This window comes from Stegodyphus dumicola, chromosome X1 (genome assembly GCF_044657685.1).
Source record: "Stegodyphus dumicola isolate Sdum_Otavi_A_Nest chromosome X1, ASM4465768v1".
Lineage (NCBI taxonomy): Eukaryota > Metazoa > Arthropoda > Arachnida > Araneae > Eresidae > Stegodyphus > Stegodyphus dumicola.
Window position 1 is genome coordinate 94,415,016 of NC_140780.1, and position 24,292 is coordinate 94,439,307.

At 33.5% G+C, this 24,292-nt stretch overlaps 1 protein-coding gene across 9 annotated transcripts in view; it reads right to left on the minus strand.

Annotated features, from left to right (window-relative positions):
- The window catches only part of LOC118187421 (uncharacterized), a 136,432-nt gene that overhangs the window by 18,434 nt on the left and 93,706 nt on the right, over window positions 1-24,292 (minus strand). For 8 of the 9 annotated variants that reach the window (XM_085808627.1, XM_085808633.1, XM_085808630.1 and 5 more), the window contains one exon: window positions 9,882-10,057. The exons of the other annotated variant lie outside the window; for it this stretch is intronic. The gene's annotated coding sequence lies outside the window, so the exon portion shown is untranslated. The remainder of the gene's footprint in view (window positions 1-9,881; window positions 10,058-24,292) is intronic. 9 annotated transcript variants of the gene reach the window in all.

Consider the following 24,292-nt stretch of genomic DNA (forward strand, 5'->3'; position numbering starts at 1 on the left):
AATAGCAAAACACCTTAGCGTATTCTGTTATAGTCAGTTACCTATTTACCAGAAAAGATACTGTCCCAGTTCTTGTAGAGACAGTCCAGTCCCAGTCCTTTTTAGAAGCAGAATTCATGAAAAATGAACAATGCCCTCACCGGGACTTGAAATTGGACCTCTCGAATACGCGCTGAGTATGCTACCATTACATCACGAAGGCATACAGAAAGCAGAGAGAAAATACCTCAACCTGCCGATCGAACTATCAGCATTCATCCGTCTTAACCGCTCAATCACTGGTGGAGTCCAAATATTTATATGAATTATATGCATTAAGTCAAACAGAAATACAGAAAAACCTTACTAAATGCAAATTTACATGTGCATGAAACAGTTTTTTATGAGAGAGCAAAATGGAAATACTTCCAATTTTATATGAGTAACTAATCAAATAGTGCTAGATCAATCATGTTAAGTATGCGTATTTTTGCTTTCACATCCACAATGATAACAGTGTTTTAATGCCAGCGATTATATTTCTGGTAAAGAAAAGAGCTTACGTTGCAATAAAAGATCCTGTGCCGCATCAATGTTCATAACATGTCATTAATTTTTCAATATTAACACATTGCTCTTTTAGTGATTAATTAGTAGAATTTGGTAAATACCACCTCAGATGTTAACAAATGGCAGCATCCTTTGCAGTTAGACGAGTAAAAATATTTTCACTGTGATTTTCTGATCTAGTTTCAAATCAAAATTAGACCAGAGTCTAAAAACGTGAAATTAAAAATTGAAAAAAGCTTTCACTCAGATAAAACGCGAGAAGTAAGAATTTAAAAAAGAAAGAAACATTTTTGTATGCTGAAGGTAATCATGGATTTTTTTTTTACTTCGAATATGTTTCTCATAATTCATATATATATATATATATACATAAAAGATAAATTATAAGACCTATATATATATATATATATATATATATATATATATAGGTCTTATAATTTATCTTTTATGTATATATGAATCATTAGAAGGCATCGTCTCCACTGGAAAAGAAGATTATTATCTAATGTAATATAAAACTTAAGAAGAAAGAAATAAAACCGTACCAAGTATTTTTATGCAAATTATTGTGACAAATATGTAGCAATATAATTTTTTTATCAAAATGAAGATCTGACTCACAGAACCGTACAGAATTAGAGTTCTAGAAAACACTGGTAGACCTTGGTATGGCCTTGTAGCCAACTCGAAATATTACTTGCATTAATTAAAAATGAAAAATATGTGTGCGCTAATGAATTTTTTGTATGATTTACAAGTTATGTTTCTAAAGTAATAAAACTTAACGAGAATATTAATAACACATTTTTTAACTTTCAAAATTTACAGCTTATTTGTGTGAAAAATCTTTTGGCATATCAATGGAACGAAATGGTAAATTAAAGACACTAGTAAACCATAAGCCACTATCATTAAAATGGTATTTAAAACCTTTTCCCGGGGGCTGGGACATATATGTCCCGCACTTTCACTACTTTAAATGTGTCTTAAGAAATTTCAGTAAACTATGGAGATTTAAAATTTACTCCTTAATATGGATTAGGAAGAGCAAGATCATGTTCATTTGTTTTTCTGTTCCTTTCATTTAAAATAAGTGACTAAATGGCCATAATACGTTCGAAATTGGCCCCTATAGCCCAAGGGAAAAGGTTAAGAAGCAAAAATTAGTATCTATTTATCGTAATTTATTAACCAACTAATCCCTGAATATAACGTCAAAAATAACTGATTTTGAAACTAAACATCTCGGTCAAATTTGCGGTACGAGAGTTAAACTTTTTGTGTTTTATTTTTTAATAAGAATACGAAGTTTTCTAAAATATAACTATAGCGACCGGGGAAATTGTAATTTATAAAAATCTATGTCTTTAAATTTAAAAATGCCAAAACATTAATCCCTGCGTCATTTAACATTTCGATGGTGATCAAGGAGCTCAGCTCGCATTCCAGCTACGCACCGTAGTGGGCGCGAAAGAACACGGCTCGCATTACAAATTTACCACTGAAAGATATCGTACGCATTGGGAACCGCAAAGGGTTAAAACCTTTTTTGTAATTGGAAGCACGACTAATGGTTGCGAGAATAACGGCCAGATAGGGATTTTTATGGACACGTTGGATATCATTTTTGAAGCTTGCATAAAATTATTAACAAGATGAGCTAAAGACGTAATATGTTTCTTAAAACTACTTAAAACACCTCACACATGTTCCATAGACTGAATGTGAATGTATAACCTTTCGAGTGAAAGTTTTTATAAACTACTAAATCAAAAATTTGGATCTTAAAATAAAAGCAGAAAATAAAAAAAATGTGCTAATGTAATTTTTGTAATGTATTTTAAATTTAATCATTAGGAGCGAAGTGCTTGGAACACAAATACATTCTTGATGAAACCGATTGTCCATTCTCTAATCCTCAAATCCTTTCTCTCGCTGGCTAACGAATATGTTAGATCCAAGGGAAGACTTCTTTAATTCAGTCTTTAGATTCAGAAATTTAGAGGAACTTCTGCCATAAATTCCCGACTTTCTAATTTCTCGTATTTTTTGGCACGCTCTGAGATACAGTGAGGCACAGAACAATAAGTATTCTCTTTTGTTAAACACCAATTCCAAAAATTTCGCTTTTACATTACCCGAGACCAGGGTTGTCAGTATTTGCATAAACATTTCACAAATCGTTTTGAGCAACAATAAGCCAACTGCGCTGTTTATCTCACCGCTAGTTTTATTTTAGTGACTTTGCTACTAAATGACTAGCATTTCGCTACAATCGCGAATATTACATTTAATAATTTCATTGACAAGAATATCTGTTCCATTGTCTTTTGCTTGATGGAGGGTTTTTTATTGCTATATGAAATATTTGCTTTTATTCTTCAAATGTTTACCCAACTGAATTCCGTTTCTATGTGGTAGCCATTTGATTTATATGTTTATTTTTTAATTTAATGGTAATTGTTGATTTCTTTGTATTTCTCTTTGTCATATCTTTAGGTAATTAATTCAAGTCGAAATACGTTGCCTTTATTTCAGAAATATTTAGCCCTGTTTTTTAATTTGTTTCATTGCAATTCTGTATTTGCTTAGCTGACTTTTATGCAGAAATTTAGAATATTTTAAATATTTAGTCATTTCACTGGATTTACCTTTTCCCCATTGTTTGTGCTTGTTTCGAATTTTTAAAATTGTGTTATGCAATACTCAATCGTAATTTGTTTATCTTTTATCTCCTTATGGTTGGTTATTTGTTTTAATAAGTTTACTAAATTGTGAAGATTTATAGCAACTTTTTTATTGAAGTGTTGCTATTTTATTGAAGTATTATCATTTAATAAAGCTTCAAATTTTTTAATTTAATGTATTCATTGACTATTTTATAAACAGTTCTTAGTTTCCCTTCGTCTGTTTTCCAGTTTAAAATTTTGCTTTATTTAAGTAAATGCAATGATTCTCTCTATTTACTATAGAGATATTTAATATTTATTCTCTCTATTTACTATAGAGATATCTACTATTTATTCTCTCTATTTACTATTCTCTCTATATGGGAGAAATGTATACGATTTATATTTTAAAAGAGCAAGCTATAATTTCTATAATTTCTCTAATTTTTTTAGCTCATGCCTGCTTATTGCTGTCTTCCTACAATACTAATTCAAATCATGAGCACTGTATGCATTTCCTAATTAATATAATTAAATGGGTAGGATAAAGAGTACATGCAGAATCTTGTATCACAGTAACATTTTTCGTAGTTTCTCTGTTTATTGCTTTCTAAGAAACCTACAATACCCGCTTTTGTTCTTACAACCAATTCAGCAACACCTAAATTGTGTACGACTTTTCTTCATTGTTTCGCCTTTTAATGACATCTTGTTTTGTTTGTTACGAATGCTCAACGATCTTCCTTTATCCAATAATTTTTACCCTATAAATTACACTACAAGATCAATACTGTATGACAATTTGCATAAACAAAAGTTAAAGTTACATGTTTTGATAAAATAAAAAGGATGTACAGTAAGTGCCAGAAACTTTTGACAACTCAAAACGTGCAGCACTCATGATAAGAATTCGAATATACAAAGACCAACAGCTCGCCATCAACAGACCTACACCTGGTGACGTTGGAAAATTTGTTAATAAAATATTCACCACGGAATAATGTATTTATATATTTACAAAGTATGTTACTCAACCATTATTTATCTCATTGGCAACGTTTAAATGAATCCTTTCCTAGGTAACATAAAAATTTTAAAATCATCTAATGTGCAGTTCTCAGAATTTTTTAAAAGTTTTCAGTATTTGGAACTTTATTTTTAAATACTTCTATAATTAATTCTTAATGCAAAATATAAATTTTTTGTCAAATATTTTAAATCCTCTTGGTCTGGTTGAAAATTGCATTCACTCTGAAGTTTTTGGAATAATAGAATTCCAGCGAATGACATTGATATGCCCAAAGATGCACTACCCGACACTGAAAATGCAGCACCAAGAAGGAGTTACCCCGAAATCATGCAAATTTCAGGGTCATGCACGTCACTCAGTTACGCGAATGATGTGAAACGCGCAGCTCTTCAGCGCACGTTGAAGAAGATACACGGGAAGGAACCTATAGAACGTTCAGTTTACGTGCCATTATTACTGCCAGGGAAATCATGATAGAAAATTAGTTCTCGTCTCAGAGGACGTGTGTAATAGCAAAGAATGTCAGGTCGTCGTCAACGGAGACAGTTCCAGCAGGCATACGATTTTACTAGGAGCACGATGATCGGACTGAGAGCAGGTTGGTCCATACGGCAAATCTCAGTTGATACACACTTGGACGCGTCCACAGTGCACCGGCTGTGGCGACGATGGTTGGGAGGAGGAAATATGGCAAGTACGAGGGATGTCGGTGCAGCCAGAGTGACGTCAGCACGCGTAGATCGACGCATCCGCCGACAAGTGGGGGCGCACCCGCAAGACTTCTACCTCCATTCTGCAGCATGTTAACATCCTGGATGTTCCCACATCGACCAGAACCATCTGCCGTCGATTGGTGGCTAGTGGCCTGCACTCGTGGCGTCTGTTAAGAAGATTACGATTGACCTCACATCATAGACACCAACGACTGCAATGGTTGCCGGGCTCGAGAGATCTGGGCGACAGAATGAATCGTGTTCTTAAATGAGTCACGCTTCTGTTTCTTCAATGATAGTCGCCGCATACGAGTGTGATGTCGATATGGAGACAGGTCCAATCCGGTAGCAAGTATAAAACGCCTTACCGCGCGACAACTCGGCATTATGTTTTGGAGCGCAATTGCGTACAATTCCAAGTCACCTCTAGTTCGCATTCAGGGCACTATGATGGCCCAACGATACGTGGATGATGTGATGTGGCCGGTGACACTCCTCTACCTTCTGGGAGTACTCAATGCTCTTTATCTGCAGCATACTGCTCGCATCAGCTAACCAAACACTGCTCGCGTCAGGCAACGTGCTCAAATACTTCTTTGGCCACCGTTTTCTCCTGATCTTTCACCAATCGAACACATATAGGATGTGATAGGACGTCATTTGCATATCCTGCCATTGCCGCGTTCAGAAGACGAACTGTGGCAAATGTTTGACAAGAAATGAGGAACCATTCTTCAGGACAATATCTGTAGTCTCACTGACTCTGTACCTAGACGTGTCGCTTCGTGTATCGCTGTCCAAGGTAGTCCTACAACATACAGAGCCGACGCTGTTCTAGCTCTGTACTATGTATATTATTTCGAAATAAAAATCACTTATTCTTCGTTGCTGCTATCACTGTTTGGCGAGTTTCATCACTTTCTGGCCACCCTTTTTCTCTGGCTTTTCTTCACTATTTGCAGAGTTTCATCATTTTCAATGTCGGATAGTTTAATTAATCTTAATAATCTTTGATAATTTATCAAATGTTTTGATGATTTTTTTAGATTCTAATTTCCAGGTAATCAACACTATTGTCACATTCATTTGGTTTTGTTTGCTTAAGACGTTAAAGTTAAATATTATAAGTTGCTATTAAAACGCCACTATTGTTTGCAACAACAGTACATGTAGATCTATACTTACTTGAAATTTTTTCGTTCATTATAATTTTGCATGAAGGCGTATTCTTTTCTAAGAGGAAAGAGATTGTATATGGTGTTTGAATAATTGGTAAATATAGTTATTAATTTTTAGGTATAATATATCGTTGAATTTTGTAGTTATTAAATAGAATACAGATGGCATAAGTCGTACTGGCATAGTGCTAGGGAAGCCGGTCTTGGGTTTGGGTCCAGATTCCGGAGAAGGCATGGATATTTGTAAATGTATAGTGCCTTTCTTGTATGGGGCACTTAAAATACTGTCTGCCGCCCAACCGGTATAGTGGATAACGTCGCTGAATGCCATGCCGAAGGGCCTGGGTTCGAATCCCGGAGAAGGCATTGATGTTTGTAAATGTATAGTGCTGGTGCGGCACTCTAAATATGCGGCGAGCCGAATGCCCTCTCGTGTGACTCGACCCGTCCCCCTCCGGAGTGCTCTCCATCAAAACTGGGGGCGGAATTGAGCCAAATCGTACGGTCACCTGTTAGGTGTTCAAGGCTGTTGCCAACGACAGGCGTAATCATGAGCTCCTTGCCACGAGGAATTTCGTGGCCTTGGGCTGACTACGTCAGAGAAGTGAGCATTAAGAAGACAACAACAATAACAAAATACTGTTTGGCTATGTAAGTCTTTTCGAGAAGGTGGTAAAGGAAAGGACTAGGAGGCCCACTGATCTGTTTCCCGGAAAATTCTCTATCAAAATCAGGTATAAAATAAATAAGGTCAAGCCATCAAAAAATGACAAACAAAAATAAAATAAAAATATCATATGCCAGTTTACATCAGGCAAAATTAAAATAAGAAATACCTAAGGAAATATAAATCAACTATACCTTAAAAAATGAAAACTGCATACCAGTAAGAAGACGAAAGCTGGACAGAATGAAACCAAGAGATAATCGAACATCGATTGAATTATTATATTACCCTCAGAAGAAAGCGCAGTTATCTTATCAATAAGTAAAAAAAAAAAAAAGCAACGTAGTCGAAATTACAATAAGTTGATGTAATTTTGAAGAGAAATATATGAAAATCATATGCTATTTTAGATAAATCCTCTGCTATTCCCTGTTAACGAAAAAAATCCATAACATATCCTTTCATACGCTTAATGAAGCAAATCTTCCATACTCATTAATACATGAATGAAATATATCAACAAATATGTAAAAATAAAACTTGCTTAGACGCGTTTTCGCTGTGGATTGTGACAATATGCCAGAATTTAATGGGAGAAGAGAAGAATCATGGATCCTCATGGAAGCTGACCTGTCAGCTTGGCGAGTCGGCCTTTTCGCTAAGATCAAAGTGTAGCTCTCCACCTTAGGACGTCTTAACTTTATTATGAGGACTAGTGGATGATAGAAAGGTCCCATGAACGGAGACTAGGCCCATAACTCCTTCCGAAGACCAATAGCGGATATATTTGTGTGCCAAATATATATTATTTCTTCTTGACAGATTAATGTTTTAGTACAGCAACTGCTACAAGAGCATATTTTCATTTTTAATGTGCTCTCATTTAAATGGCGTTGTGATTTTTTTCTAAATAATTTAGGTTTTTCAGCCAAAGAAAAATATGAATTAATAGTATTGTTTAATAAATACGATGTTAAGATTTTGAAAATTTATTGGGAAACAGGAATTTTCGTCTCTCATCTTGAAGGTGTTTATGGAGTAACTGGAATCAGTGAAAACTCTTATAGTTTTTGCAAGCCAGCGACGTCACAATCGTATTTTATAAGAAGCAAAAATTAAACATTGAGAAAAGAAATGTGGTTATTGTTTTTCAGGATAAGAGCAGTAACGTATACAACGCAGTGAATATGAAAGAGAGAAAAAAATTAAATATCACAACAAAAAACAAAACTTAGTTGCATTTTTGTTTTGTCAGCTGTTTGTGCTCTCACCAGAGCTTCAAAACATTTTTTGGACTCAATCAAATACTGAGGTAACCATTAACCCCAAGGGATAGCAAAACTGAAGCAATTCGACCCTCATGATATCATCTCAGAGAAAACACAAGCATTCTTTTCTTTACCAGAGCTTCAAAAAATTCTTTTGGACTCAATCAAATACTGAGGTAACCATTAACTCCATGGGATAGCAAAACTGAAGTAGTTCGACCTTCATGATATCATCTCAGAGAAATTTATAATGTCCATCGTGGAAACTATATTGTTATTTCAAATGATCGGACATTTGCATTTTAATGCTTTCGTCAGGAATGGGCAACACCCTTTGGTCATTATACCATTCATCAACGAAACCATTGCCAACGGTCCAACACAGGGACGAGGATTAGGAGAGATTTAAGAGCTTGATACCAGGGATTACAAGAACGGAGAAGTTTCAACCCAAATTTGATGGAAAGGATGCCAGGGAATGGATATGGGGGTCTTCTATACCTTATGTGAAATTATGAATTGTGAAATTATTAATTGTGATATGAGACGAAGAACAACATTTTTGTATTAAAAGGAAAGCTTTTAAATTCATATTTTAGCTGCTAATTTTATACCACATTTACCATAAAAAATATATCTAGTAAACACTCTTAAAATAAAAGATGAATATTAAACTTATTCAAAAAGGTAAAATCGTTTTAATGAAACAGAAAAAAGACACTAACTAATAAATATTCTTGAGATTGAGGATAACAATAATAGTAAAGAGAATAATAAATGAAGAATGAGAATTTAAATCTGCAATTGAAATTTAGCTTAGGGCATCACAGTTTCAATAGAAATATAATGACAAATCACAGCAAACCCTGTAGGCAAATTCAGAATTAACACATTTTGTATGCTTTTGGTTACTACGAACACTTAGACTGAAATCTTCGAACAATAAAAATTGACAGCAATTATGTTTTTTACTTTTTTGCTAGTAAGTAAAAATGAGAGCATTTTGAAAAATGGTAACTAAAATGACATACATAATATTCAAATCTACCACTACATATGTGGTTAAAGACAATCTACAGCAAAAGTAAATGGAAACAGCTCGCAGTACTTACCTAATTAATTTAACACTTCCAAATTTAGTTTAAAATATTTTTGATTTTTACTTGTTGCAGTTGCAATCAGAGAACTCTCATTTTATGAACCAAATTCAATGTTAAAAATTAAATCATGCGTATGGAAATGTCGCAAACAAGTTTTTACAATTTTGCAATACACAAAGGGTTTTCAAAGGCGCCATTTCTGAATTCGTAGTTCTAGCGTCAAAAATCTTAGGGAATAGTAGATAGCTTGCCTTGCAGGAAAAAAAGCCCGGCATCTTTGAAACTGTAAACCAATCATTCCCTTGTCAAGCATGTATTATTATCGATAGATGCACTTTTGAACAATTATTGTAAACATTACTATAAAGAAGCCCTTGTCAACGATGTCGCAAATAAATAATTTAACTTGCGTTTGTGCTTCAACGTGTCACTTTCAGCCATACATTAATAAAAAAAATTGTTTGTTGTAGTGTATTCTCCTAGAATTCATTACAATTCAAAATGTGACGATCAATTGCGTTACCTTAAAACTGTAAACCCTTGAATCTGTGACCATCAATTGTGTTACACCGTGTGCATGTGTGTGTGTGTGTGTGTGTGTGTGCGTATGAAAATGACTTAATGCTAGAATACTAAAAATCATATAGTAATAAAAATAGAAGAGCATCACAAAACATAACATGACACAAAGAACACAAATAACTTACGATAAGCAAAAGAAATGCATTGAAGTTACTGTGAGTCATAAAAGAAGGAGCTTCAGATAACGTATTTGCGTTTGTGCATAGGTAGCTTGGCCCGTTGATTATTTACAGCTACGCCTACCTCGCATGGATCCTTTTAAGCGGAGAAGTAAAAAGATCTTGTGGCATTAAATCCCATCCTGCAAAAGAACAGATTACAGATGTTGATTATTTACAGGTTGGTTGACTGGCTACTTAATTATGACAAAACCATGGAGGTAAGAAAGGAAGGAGTGGCCAATCCGGCCACTCGCTCCGAAGCTTCGGTCACCAGATGGGGTGTTTTTGTATTTACATTCAGAAGCTCGAGAAATTAAAGATTTCCACATGCCGGAACTGAAAAATGGTATTTATGCATGTGCTTGCAAAAAGCATGTATCTGCATTTAACAAAATACGTAAATATTTATTAAATTATTTATAAATGTATTTGAAATGAAGGATTTATTCATTCATAAACAACTGTGAAAGTTACTGTGAAAAAATCTAATTATTAAATATATCTAAATTTATAATGATTAAAAAATATTATCTAAATATATAATAACCTTAACGCTTAATTGTAAACATAAATTGACATCGTGTTGACAAATACGTTATAAAACTAGTTAAGCAAGAATTGTTCGTACTAGAAAGCAATCTGTTAAAAAGTATTGTAAAGCAATTTCTATGAGATGCGTATTTAAGAAAGTAATAAAGAAGAGTTTTGGAATATGTATTGTTGAAATCAAGGGTAAAAAAATCTAATAAGTATAATTAAAAGAATTATTCCCCTTACATTTTATAATAAGTCAGTTAAAAGTTTTAAATAATATTTAAAAAATAATCCGTACTTTATTCGCTTTCAGAAATGTTCAGAGAAAGTTAAGTACTATTTAAAGTATTTCGTTATTAAATTAAAAGGTGCTCTAATTTGAAATGGACCGAATAGAGCATTAATTATAAATTGACTTATACTTTTCGATTTAAAAGATGTCTCAGAAGCTAAAAAATCATGTCATATATGAGAAAGTATTTTAGGAAGAAGCTCTATAAATAGAAAAGAAATAATGCATAACTTTAATAAACTTTGATCTTAATTTTTGTAATCCTTAACCGAATCAAACCGAATTACCTTAAATTTTTTTCTAAAGTAATTAACGAAAACTTGTGAAAATATTTCAAATTAAACCATTCTGAGCAAATTGTTCTGTGAAAAGTATAGCATTTAATTCCGTTCAAAATGAAATGTTGTTTAAAACTGTTTTCTTTTCGTATACTTAGGACTCTGAAGTATTGTAGAAAAAGAAAATATATACATTTATATGCATATTTACGACGTAATTACAAAATATTTACATCCGATCGTGTCAAAACCCATTGAACTCAATGGTAAATTACCCAATGTTTTGGTCACCAAAGGAGAGATCGCCAGTGCTTCAAAGCAGGGTATGGGGAAACTGGTTTAGGGCCACTCCATCTAACTTCCTACCTCCATGGACAAAACACTCGAGGGGTTTCTTCCTAAAGACGATCAAGAGTCGAGTAGGACATTTTGGAAAAAACTGGCCCGTATTTTCGCTATACATAAGGGAACTCCATCTAACCAACATGTTCAGCCAAAGGGGCCAATCTCAGAACGAATTATCTGCGTTGAGCGGCTTTAGACACTGGGTCGCTGGTGGGTAGTTAGTTATGAGAAACGATTGAACAGAATTGGTTATTTTAGGCAAAACCTGTGACAGCTATCTCACCCCCAGTTTTGGCATAGAACACTTCGGATAGAATCCAAAAGGTCTCCAGCCAATAAGTTTCGAATCGACAGATTTTTAAATATCTCCAGTTAAAAAAAAGTCTAGGAGTATGAAAATAGACTAAAAAGCTATAATTACCTCAAGGTCAGGGCATGCATATTCTTTATGAATGAATATCACGATTTCATTTCAATAAAATTTGTTGTTACCTTCATATTTCTGAAAATATTCTAGTCATTTGACGGTGCATGTTAGAAAACTATGATTAATAAACAAAAATAATAAGCCAAAGCCAGCAACAAAAGCCCTCACTTTGAAGAAGAATGACTTATTCTAATACTTGCTAATTGTTCATTTTCAGGATCTACATAAAAATAATAATATAGATTTTCTCATCAATTAAATTCGAGAATTAACATTCTGAGATCAAAACGTAGCCCTAAATAATTCATTTATTCTTTAGATGCGATCTGGATTATTAGTTTTCTAAAGATGAGTCTTTCAAACTTTCAGATTTCGCGAATCTTCAAAACGATCTGAATTTCTGAAATTTGAATTTTATTCGAAGCTTTACTTACGAAATCGCAGAACATTTTATCTCGAAAGTTTAGAAATATTAATTGTATATACTCACTAAAACTTAATGTGATTGTTGAAACTTCAGCAGCTATTTCATAATGGAAAAGCACACGAGGTCTCTCTGTCCGAGATGAAGGAGGACTTCGTGGAGGAATTTTTAAGGAAACTTGGTTTGCATTCACGTTACATAGGGCGGAAACCACGAAAAACAATTATGCAACTAGCCAGTTCACCTGGATTCGAACCCGGGTCGATTTGCCAGTATTCAGCTACCTTAAACCCTCGGCTGCTAGTGAGGCTGAAATACCTGTGGTATCCGAATTACTTAATTCAGCCTGTGGACTGCCGTAAGTGCCACACTGTTTCAATATGGTATCCGCGAAAGCCTGCTAAAACTCTCATTAAAGTAATCGGTGACCTTCGCTTTCTCGAAAATTCTCGAAAACAGCTCTCGGATAGTCTTAATAATCCTGGGCGTGCATAACCTATTATAAATATGTTTCTGAGAACTTATGGTATGGTTTATAAATGCTTCGACGCTAACATGATTCCATTTGTCTACCTGCTGAACTATTCAGCTAAAGTTGCTGAGTTTTGAACTGTTATTTGAAATTTGAGGTGTCACTCAAATATGCTTATCAAATAATATTGAGAAAATAAATTTTAAAATTCAAGAGTCTAATTATGTATTTCATTTTCTGAATTTCATTTGCATTTTTTTAATAAACGTAACTGTATTTTTAAAAAATTGTATTACTGCATTTGTTTTACATTAAACGCAGATTTAAAATTCTGCTTTATTTAAAAACTTTTAATATTAAGTTTTTTAATTCTTATTTTTATTTGAATGATTCGAGAGAGATTTGAAAAATTATAAAATCTTTCAGGATTCGGATTTAAATTCGAAGAAATTTAGGATTCGACCTACCTTTAGTGCTTTCCAAAGAAAAGTAAACAGATTCATAATATTTCTCTGCAAGATCTGAGATACATCTTCGTAATTCCGATGTCTGTAGTTTCAATTAAAAAATATTACACAAGACAGCGACGGTATGGCGTGAGTTGCTTGAAGAGAGGTTACACTCTTAATATCTCTAGCGGGTCCAGGCTTTAAATGAAAAGGATTTTCCACAACTTGAAGCATTTTCTCGTTGGTTCCTGAAACAGAGCTTACTGCATCCACTGTTTGGAACTTGTGCCCGTTTATATTCTACACATACACAACGTTCACATGTGACGGCATATTTAATATGCACAACAATCATGTGTGGGCCACAATTAATCCGCATGCTATACGTTCGAGATGCCGACTGCAAAGGTCATGTACGCAATGTACTTTATTCAACCTTACCTTTTACCAGACCACCTAAACAGAAAGAAGTACTTCACCTTCATTCAGCATGTACTTCCTGATTTATTACAAAATGTGTCAGCATATGTTTGAGCAAATATGTAGCTTCAACATGACAGAGTGCCAGCACATTTCTTCAGGACAGTGAGAAGCTACCTGAACATTGCCTTTCCAAACAGATGGGCCGGCCTCGGGGGGCCCATCTCTTGGTCTCTCAGATCTCCCGATCTGTCCTGCCTAGAAGTTCATCTCTGGGGAAAGTTAAAAAGCGTCGCTTACGAGACGCTGATAGAGTCACCAGATGACTTTGTCGATCAAATTAACGCCACCGCTGCACACATTCGCGAAATGACAGGAATCTTTCAACATGTATGCGATTCACTTTGTCGCCAATATGACGCCTGTATTTCAGTTTATGGACGCTCGTTTGACCATTTGCTGTAAAGTTTTCAATAATAAAGTTTCTTTCTCCTTCAATTATTCGTCTTTATTGTGCTCTTTGTTTTCACGAAGCAGGCGCCCTGTCGCTGCTTGCCCTTTGCTTTCCGACCTCACATTTTATGGTGAATCTTGTTTGTTTTGGAAAGTTCCATCATCCATTATAGTTGTGACCTTTAACTCTCTTACACTCCGTATTTCAAAGTTGAAACGGATATTGATGTAGTTCTTCAAAAACAAGAACGATTTGTGCTCTACTTTATGGGTGTTGGCATGAAAGTGTTTGTCATGGAGAATAAAAAGAAATATTAAACTGGACACTATGCAAGCTCATTCTTTATGTATCAACATCCGATTTCAACATTGCAAGTCATGTAAAGATTTGCTTCGGCTTTTGGTTTTAAACAGATTTTTTTTTTTTTTTTTTTTTTTTGTGTGTGTGTGTATTGCTGTGTGGTTTGGGTAATTTCTTCAACATTCATACATTTGTAATTTCTTTCCATTTACTCCATTTTGTTACGCATTTTACTTTTGAATTTTTCCATTTCATTACGATGTTATTGTTTTTTTCGCGTGATTTTACTCTATTACAGCTTTTTTGTTTCACAAAATTTCATGAGCTGTCAGACTCGCTCTAGATGTAGGTCTATCAACGGTTGAGCATTAAAGAATATGAACACTGATAATCCGATTCGAGGTCAAATCCCGCCAAACGAGCTAGCTGCATGGGAGTTTTCGAGATTTTTCTCTATGTGTAATGTGAACAGGAGCCTCTTTCCTTAAAACGTCCTCTATGAAGGCATTCCTTCCTTAAGACAGATAGCCCTTCCGTGCTTTGCCGTATTCCGAACAATTCAATGTACTCCGATCTGATCTAGGTAATGGAATACTTCTTTTTCTCTTTTAAAGCAGCAGCGACTAGTCGGTAAAACTGCTAAGCACCTTATTTACGTAACATAAATATGAGTCAGTTTTTATAAAGTATTCTCGTAACAACCATAGTATTTCTATAAATGTAGTTTACATTGGTAATAAAACTTCCAAAGAAAAGGATACAGTAAAATTTGCAGGGCGATAAACTTGATGTATCGAACTAAGCCTTCCACGGTATTCACAAGTACATGTCTGTCAAAATGAAATCTGAAAGAGCGCATTTCTTAGAATCTTTTTATTTAAATTTACAATCCTTGAAATATTATGGACTCGGCAATAGTCTAAATTATCCAATCCAGTTCTTGCAACTTACATGCGCAAATGCAGATATTACCAAATACCTTAAACTACTGTCATTTTAAGGTTAACTACCTGCTTGCATAGCTAATATGATTGATTCATATAAAGGAAGATGCCTATGCTCATGAGATACTTATATATGAGCTGGATTTAGTAAGAGTATTCAAACACATCACACATTTCATCTTTAGGGCAGGCACGGGATATCATGACCAGGCCCTAGATCAGAAAGTGGAACAAATATCATCAGCGAATTATCCTATCCGCTATACCAATTTCCATATTTTAGGAAGCAAGTTCTCTCTTATTCTACACAATCCTTATATTTACCCTAACTCTGAGTAGTATCAAAATTTTTTAGCATTTCAGTGCTATTGAGGAAAAACAGCAAATTTAACCTCAGTAAATCGTAACAACCATAGTATTTCTATAAATGTAGTTTACATTGGTAAGAAAACTTCCAAAGAAAAGGATACAGTAAAATTTGCAGGGCGATAAACTTGATGTATCGAACTAAGCCTTCCACAGTATTCACAAGTACATTTCTGTCAAAATGAAATCTGAAAGAGCGCATTTCTTAGAATTTTTTTATTTAAATTTACAATCCTTGAAATATAAATATTTGCAGTCAGAAAATTCCAAGGAATTTTTGGAAATAGAATATACAGTTTTATACTTAACGTTTTAGTTTTTTCGTGTTCAGCTCTCAGAGAACTTCGGTAAAAATATGCGCAAAGAGAAACATAATACGCGTGGAGACATTTTGTGACTGTTAAATCTTTTAAAATGTTCCGCAGATGCACTGGGACTGTTGCGAATTATACGCATCACAGAACTTAAGTAAATAAATAAGAATGATGAGTTAAATTTATATAATCAAAGTCAACACCTATTTTTACGAATTTAATCATAAATTAGCTTAAAATTTAATTTGCAGTCTTGAATACCAATAATCGAATAACATTAATATTGCAGTAACCTATAAAATGTTTTGGAAAGATATTTGAAAAATGACAGATTTTGTGTTTTTAAAATATAAAAATTCATGTTATTTATAATCCGACTTTACATTCGTTTGTACAAACGATAAAAGCATTCATTTGTGTATCTTAACAAAAATTACCTTAAAATTATACTTTTGTGTGTGTTAAACAAGTCTCATCAATCCGAAAACGGTGCTATTAATTGGATTATGTGCACAGCTGAGACATGCAATCAATATCAGTGTGAAATCAATTTAGACTCTTTGGAAGTTGTAGAAATTCTTAGAGATATTTCAGTCTCAGGTTTAAAATCATAGACATTTTTATTTAAAATGATGAATTAATGTACATATTTTAATTTTTAATACACAATAACATGAGCGTAGACTGAAAAATGAACAGTGATTTACTTATCATTCATGAGATAAGAAGTAGCATTTTTCAGGAAGTAAGTACTTTCAACAAGTATGGAAGACTATATCACTAATTTCCTAATAAGTGGTCATATATGTAGATAAATAAAATTTTCACGACTTATTTAATTTTCATCGCAATAAGATAAAAAACATTTAGAAAATTCCAAAACAATATAAACATCCTAAATAAGTATTACAAATTTTCAAAGAAAATGCATCAGTTTTTACCATTCAGTCATTAATATTAATTTTCGATTGAGCTGATATTTGGAGTTCTGCAATTTTTCGAGGTCGAAAAATTGCTGCACTGTTTGATTAAAATAATTCTTTCCAAATGTATCTCACTCGAAATAAAGAAAGAATTTACTTCAAAAGGAATAAAACAGCTACACCTGTAAAGATCTTTTCTCCGCTCTTACTGTGTGTCTACGTGGTGTAATTAGAAGCACTTCAATCTAGCAGTCGAAAGGTCAGAAGTTCGAATTCCGGCGAGGGCATTGTTCATTTTCCATGCTTCCTGCTTCGAAAATCATGATGCCTCTACAAATGGTTTCGAACTAAAATGTAGAGGACGATAATTGATCACCGCCTGGATTTGGCAATTGGGTCCCCGCCTCACCAGTCGCAATTGAAGTAGGGAATAATATGAAGGATTTTTCATCCTTCTTACCGCGTATCTTGTGGTGTAATTGGAAGTACGTCCTGCTAGCTATTGGAAAGTCTAAAGTTCGAATCCCAACGAGGGCATTGCTATCTTTTCATGTTTACTTCTTCGAAAATCGTTAAGACTCTACAAATTAATCAATGAAAGAATTCCTTTCCATTTATTAGTTTTCATATCCCTTTCACAGCAATATCAATATGAAACATATCCTTATTAACTTCTGAGATACTCACTAAAATTTAGAAATCTAATTTTAAAATAAAACATAAGCGTATAAGATATCATTTAAAATGTCTTCAGCAAAATTTATTACAAAAATACATGATTTATCATTACGATAACCTTCCTACGATTGGATTTTTCGAAGATGAGTGAAACTTTCAATGACTAGTCGCTCATAAAATTTAAAAATCCTCATCCATCTTATTATCAGATTATAAATCTACAGTATGGACTATATTAAAGTGTTTTTTCCGGTGCGTGCGAGTATGCAGTAGACATATTGAAATAAGTTTTAAGTATTTCCTTCAAAATATATGCTACCACGTATCCCGTATTTACAAATGATTTGGACACAGTTGCCTTATGCTCCTTTTTTCTTTTTTTTTCCCCCTTCTTCCTGTGGTATAAAAATGAATAAGAATGGGAAACTTAAATATGTGGATAACAGAAACTGGAAATTATAATAAGGATAATTAATTATAGTAAATTCCACAAAAACGATTTGCGTCGCCAGGAAACTTTTTAATTGACTTTAAAGGAGTGATGATGCTAATACATAACGAAAATTTCTAATTCGACTGTAATCAACTTATTTCTCCAAGAACTGAATTCAGAAGGAAACTGTTCACTATCCATTAGTATTTAGGTGTTAATGAGCCAAAATTCAGAAGTTTGCGTATTATACGATACGCTTTCAAGTGAAGAGAAAGCAGATTATATGAAAGACAAAAATAGTAAAAGAGATTCGGATTATGTGACAAATCAATATATAGAGCAGAAATATTTTTCTCAACCGCACTATTCCGTACAGTCGTTTACTAAAAAACTGCAGTTTAATTTAGGGAGCAAAGGCATACATTTATCTTGTGAATACAACCTGCTAAGCAAAGGAATATTGATTAGAAGCAATATTTCAATGCTTTTATCGAAATATAAGCTTTGTTTCAGCAAGAAACTTAAAATTCAAAGATAGAATAAGACCAGCATTGTGTCTTTTAACTTCGAAACCTAAAGTTCGATTGCATTTCGTCTCGACCTGCAGGCTATCGTATGCGCTTTCAGGTTCAACGCTTTTATCGATTAGTTGGGCGTGTTTTTCGCGCGAAAAAGGGGATGAGTGTATGTTTCGTGTATTTATTCCCTGGGGGTTGACCAGCTCTCCACCCTTCTTCGTTATAACAGGATTTAAGCTATGTCTTACAGAAATCAATTTCTTTCTCCTGGTATCCAAATAGCCCATTTAAGTAATCGAATTCGGAAAAAAGATGTGATTTGAAATGATAGATGTTGCCCTAATACGTACGTTAAATTCGATACATTCATTCCGAAACACGAAAATGGCATTTCCTTTCCCCTCCTAATTTATGAGATAATATGATGTAATATTTTTTTTTTCTAAATAATGAAATGCACTTGTTAGGAAATAAGTATCTGATGATTTAAAGAACACATTTTTATCAATGATAGATGGATTAAATTCCTTTAAATCGCAATATGTGCAAAGAAATGGCTTAGAGCTGAATTGTAGAATTCGAGTTCTTAATATGAATGGTAATATTCAGAACTTAAAAAATCAAAGGAAAAAATTAAGGACTGAAAAAATTTTAAGGAACGTGTTATGAGGTATTTTCTCCCTCCTTCCGGTATGCCATCGTGGTGTAACGGTAGCACACTCGGCACGTATTTGAGAGATCCAGGTTCGAGACCCGACTAGGGCTTTGCACAATTTTTCACGTCTGTAGGATAAAAAAAACCTAATGTCTCTACAGTAGTGCCCGAACTAAAAGATGGCGGAGAATAATTTGTCATCAGTTCTGCTAATCCCCAGTCGCCGTTTAAAAGGGGGAGTATATGAGGTATATTTTCTCTCCTTTCCGGCATGCATTCGTAGTGTAACGGTAGCACACTCGGCGTGTATTCGAGAGGTCCAGGTTCGAATCCCAGCCAGGCCATTGCACATTTTCACGTCTCCAGCATTTAAAAAAAAAAAAAAAAAAAAAAAAAAAAAGACTCTACCGTGTGATTAAGCTGCTAGAAATAGTAAATGGTCCCATCAACAATTGAAATGCATTACTATTTTCTTTGTTATTTATTTCATTTAGAATGTATAAATTACTACAGAGAAGTAACAAATCATGTATGCCTTTCTAAACGTTTATAGCTTACCAGTGGCTGAGCAGTTACATCCGTAAACACTGGTAGTTCCACTCGAATTGAAATCCTGACCAATGGGCTGGCTGCATGGTTGTTTTCATGGTTTTCTCATGTGTGGGAGTATCCCCTTAAAAATCCTCCACAAAGGCATCCATCCTTCTAGGCAGATAGCTTTTGAGCTGTTGTGTTGTGCCATAATCAGTCGGTTTAACCTTATAAATGTTTACAGAATTATACTATCTACATTTTTGCTAACCTTGTTGATTCATCCATTGTGACGAACCTGCATTTATCCATGGCGGCCCGTAGAGCAAGCACAAAACATCCGATGGTTCAGTTTTCTAATGCTATTTATTATTCGTTATATTTACATATTTACAACTGTCCTATTGTTAGGTGGACTACCTTCACAGACATCATGTTGCCTAATCAAACGACATTTCGTTTCTACTTACATGCATTGCGCTACTGCCAAGCGCCCTCTACTTCTTTCTTTACATCCATATATAGCCTCAAAAATATTTTAAAAACTCTTGTAAACACGCATTCTGAGCATACGAACTATCTTGAAAAGTATCGTCGCTCTTCAAGCATAATAAACAGTACATTTATTCTGAAGACAATCGTGTAACGAAGTCGCAGCTTTTTACAAATCAGAGCCTGATTATCCCCCATAGGGCTTCTTATTTAAGAAGATCTCAGTATTTCCTTCTTCATGGGAACATGGTAAGTGGGCATTTGTGCCCTGAATTTAAGCTACCCTGAGGGCCTCAGATTATCTTATCAGGAGTCTATTACAGCTTTAAAATACCAGCATGTGGTGGATAAGAAGTATCAAAAAAGGTGTAAAACTAATATAATTTTTTTTACAAAATCTTGTATACTCAAAAAAAAAAAAAAAAAAGAAAAAGAAAAAGGAAAAAAAAAAAAAAAAAGAAAAGAAATCAGGAGTTAAAAAGAGAAAAATTAAAATTTCTTATCGTATCAGTGAAAATTAGTTACGTTGAAAGACATTAACACAATTAATATTTAATTGTATTGGCTTTGTTTTTAATACGGCACCTTGGTGCTCCTGCTAATAAACTATTCAGGTTCATCAGGAGGATGATAGATGGTGTTAGCATTAAATTATACCTTCAGTCGACTGCACATTATTCATTAGATGTTTACTGCAATGGACAGCATTAATATTACATTTAATGATACGCAGTCTACCTGTTCCATGGGATATGAGACGCAGGCTTAAATCATCAGTAGCCCCCCCCCCCAGTGGGGTGCTTTACGCGTTGACAGTATACGGCATTTCTCGTTTATCAGAGTTCTCGTTTTATCAGAGTTGTAGAAATATCACTTCTTTCTTGATTGTACAACGAGCTGTTGTTTTATCACTTTAGATGCTATACCACTGCTCTATAATCCATCCTTTATGGTTGCCTGTCACCACCTACAAAAGTTTGGGCTTCTATTTATATGTTTTTTAATGAAAGGCTACTTATTGTGAGCTATTAAATCATTTTTTTTTTTTTTTTTCAGACCACGATTTACAGTTCACCTTGAAACAATAACTGAACTGCACAGCTGCAGGCTCAACCGGATAACAATGAGATCATTTCAGAAAATGTTCAGGTTAAAACCAAACAAGACTGAGATTATATCGGATCGGCAGAGAAAGTGAAAAGCAAAAACGCTGCAAAAGATAATTATACTTGTTTTCCCCTTTCTGGATCTGTATTTTAGGATCGATCTTTTAAACAAGTGTTGGTTACATTTAAATACGTAGTGCATCTGTTAACCTTAAATAGTTACAGCCACATTTCGGTGAAACTGAATAACGAGAGATCTTTTTATCGTGCAGGACTATAATTTAAAAATGCGTAATAACTTAATTTTCAATTTATTTTAAATTACGGATGGGATTTAGAAGCGTATGCAGTCTTGGTACCCATATCTATACTAATAATTAAACTTGACATGGATCCGTTGTATCTACTGAAATCAGACATCAGACGTTTTTAGCCAATAAATCTTCTAAACAGCTATTCGTGTTTAGACATGCTGTGGCTTATTTCTTTAAATATTGATCCTAGATATGCATTTCCATTTCCAACGTTTCTCAAAATAACGTGAAAACTTTGAGAACATTTTTGAGCCAGTGAGTACGAATATTCATTAAATATAAAATCTAACTTTTTATACCGTTTTTGTAAAGCAGAAATTCCAGCTATATAAAATATTTATTATGTTTTTTAAATCTAAACAGGAAAGCTCCGTACCTTTATGTGAAAACCTCAGTAAGATTACAAAACGAATTTATTGGCTTCGATCATTTTTAATGCACATTTTTAACTGGCATTTAATATTCCCTAAAATTTAGGGAACAACTACAGAATAAAACATTGTTCGTTTTGATGATTATATATTCTATGTTAGATAAAAAGGTATCATTGATAAAGTTTGCAGCCGACCAATAGATAATATTAACGATGAATTAGCTGCAAATTTTGCACATAAATAAACAGAAACCTTTCGCTTTATTCTACGAAGAACAACGAATACTAACGGGACGTTTTTCGCTATACCGTACAAAAATATTAAGTTTATATTTATACAAGCTTCCGATCTCCAGGGTTGAAACCACTGTCATAAAATTATCCACATCATTTTAAAAAAATTTATAACTAGAAGTCTGTGCTTAGTATCAATATTTAAGGAAATAGCAAACTTCTCTCAGTTATACAAGAAAAAATGTAAAGTTATACAAGAGATTAGAGTTTTTTGCCTCTTATATAACTTCACATCTGTAATTATTAACTTTACATCTGTAACTATCGTTTTAAAACATCTAGTATAACTTTTAAACTATTGCTAATAATGTAGAGTTTCACATGAGGATAATTTCTCAAGATTATTATCTCTGAAAGTGAACAGTATTTCTGAGAACATAAATAACATTAGTGAAATATCCCCGATGCTTGGTTGATAGTACTAAGTCAGGAAGGTCATATTTCACATTATGTAAGCCAAGCCTTGAGATAACGTTAGTTCATTGCCATTGAATCTCATTACTAATCCAAAGTATGGAACATCGCTAACTAATTCAAGCAGTTACGTTTGACTTCTCTTGCACGAATATTCCTAAGTAGGAAATGTTAATGAAATAAAAAAATTCTTTTTTTAGAGAGTTTTAGTAAAAATTATGATTTTAATGTTTCCTTCAAAAGTTTTCCGAAAAATTAAGCAGATTCATACTATAAGTTTCACAAAAATGTTTTTTAAACTTTTAATACTAATATACTTAATGCTAATTTTATAACTAAAAAATATCTTTGCAAAGTAATTTCCTTCATAGTTTAATAGAATAATATGTTGCTGAATATAGACTTATATCTGCCTTATCACAAACATATACTAAGTTTCTAAAATATAAAACAATTTCTTTGTCTGAATACTGGAAATTATTTTTTAGATTTAAAATTGCTAGAATTTTAGCACTCCATTTTGGAGATAGTTGAGGGATATGACACAATTTTTGCTTTCACCTTTCTGAATTCTCACAGTTGTCAACACAGATATGACTTTTGTAACTCAGGTGTGTTATTAGCAAAAACTACTTCACTGGTTTCCAAGTTTAATGAAAGCGTTAAAAATTCTTGTTTATACTGTAGTGAATAGGCAAATTAATCGCGCATTTTTATTCATTTGAATACAAAATGAAGCTTATTTGATATACAGAAATTAAAATTTATTTATCTTTAAAACCGAGTATTTCTATACTTTCAGCTTTTTTACTCATTTTAATTTTTACAAGGTGGAAATAACGATAGTGATAAATCATCCGTGTATATTTAATACGGTTAAATTGCCTTTTGCTTGATTTATTTACACTAATCGAGTCTTCAAGCCTAACAGATGGATTTTCGTCCAACTTCTATTACAATCTCGAAATGCCAAACGAAACAACAGCAGAATAGAAATAAACCTACTGGGAATTTCTATAGACTCCAGCTCGAAATATGGAAAAGCGTAACAGAGAATTACTTCCGTTTTTGGTGGTAACAACCTGCTAATAACAACCTGCTAACTTCCGTTTTTGGTGGTAATACAGTTTCTAGCCTAGCACTTGGCTCTACAAATTTCACTAATTAAACTTAGTATGCAACAGCAAAAGGCAAACTCACAAGCTCAGAAAATTACCGCTCGCGTCGGATACAATCAGGTGATTTGTTTTAAAGTTGCTGGCGGTGCCAATTTTCTTTCTCTTGATTTAGATGCTTATTCCCAATAAAACTCCGCTTATTTAATTATTCGGATGGAAATAAGGGGAACAGTTCGAGCATAGTATAGATGTTAACATAAACAAAATGTGTTCATTAAAATAAACTTTACATAATGAAAGAAATTCTTCCTTTTAATTGCTTGGAGACGGAGTTATAATATAGAAATTTAGCAAGATTTTTGTGTATTTTAATTCAATTTTATGACGTCATGCTTTTTAGATTCGAAGCATTCTTAAAAACTATGTTTATTAAGGAACAGTTTTTTTTTTTTTTTATTTTTTTATTTTTTTTAATACAGTGCAGTGAGCATTTTTCTTAGGAATAAA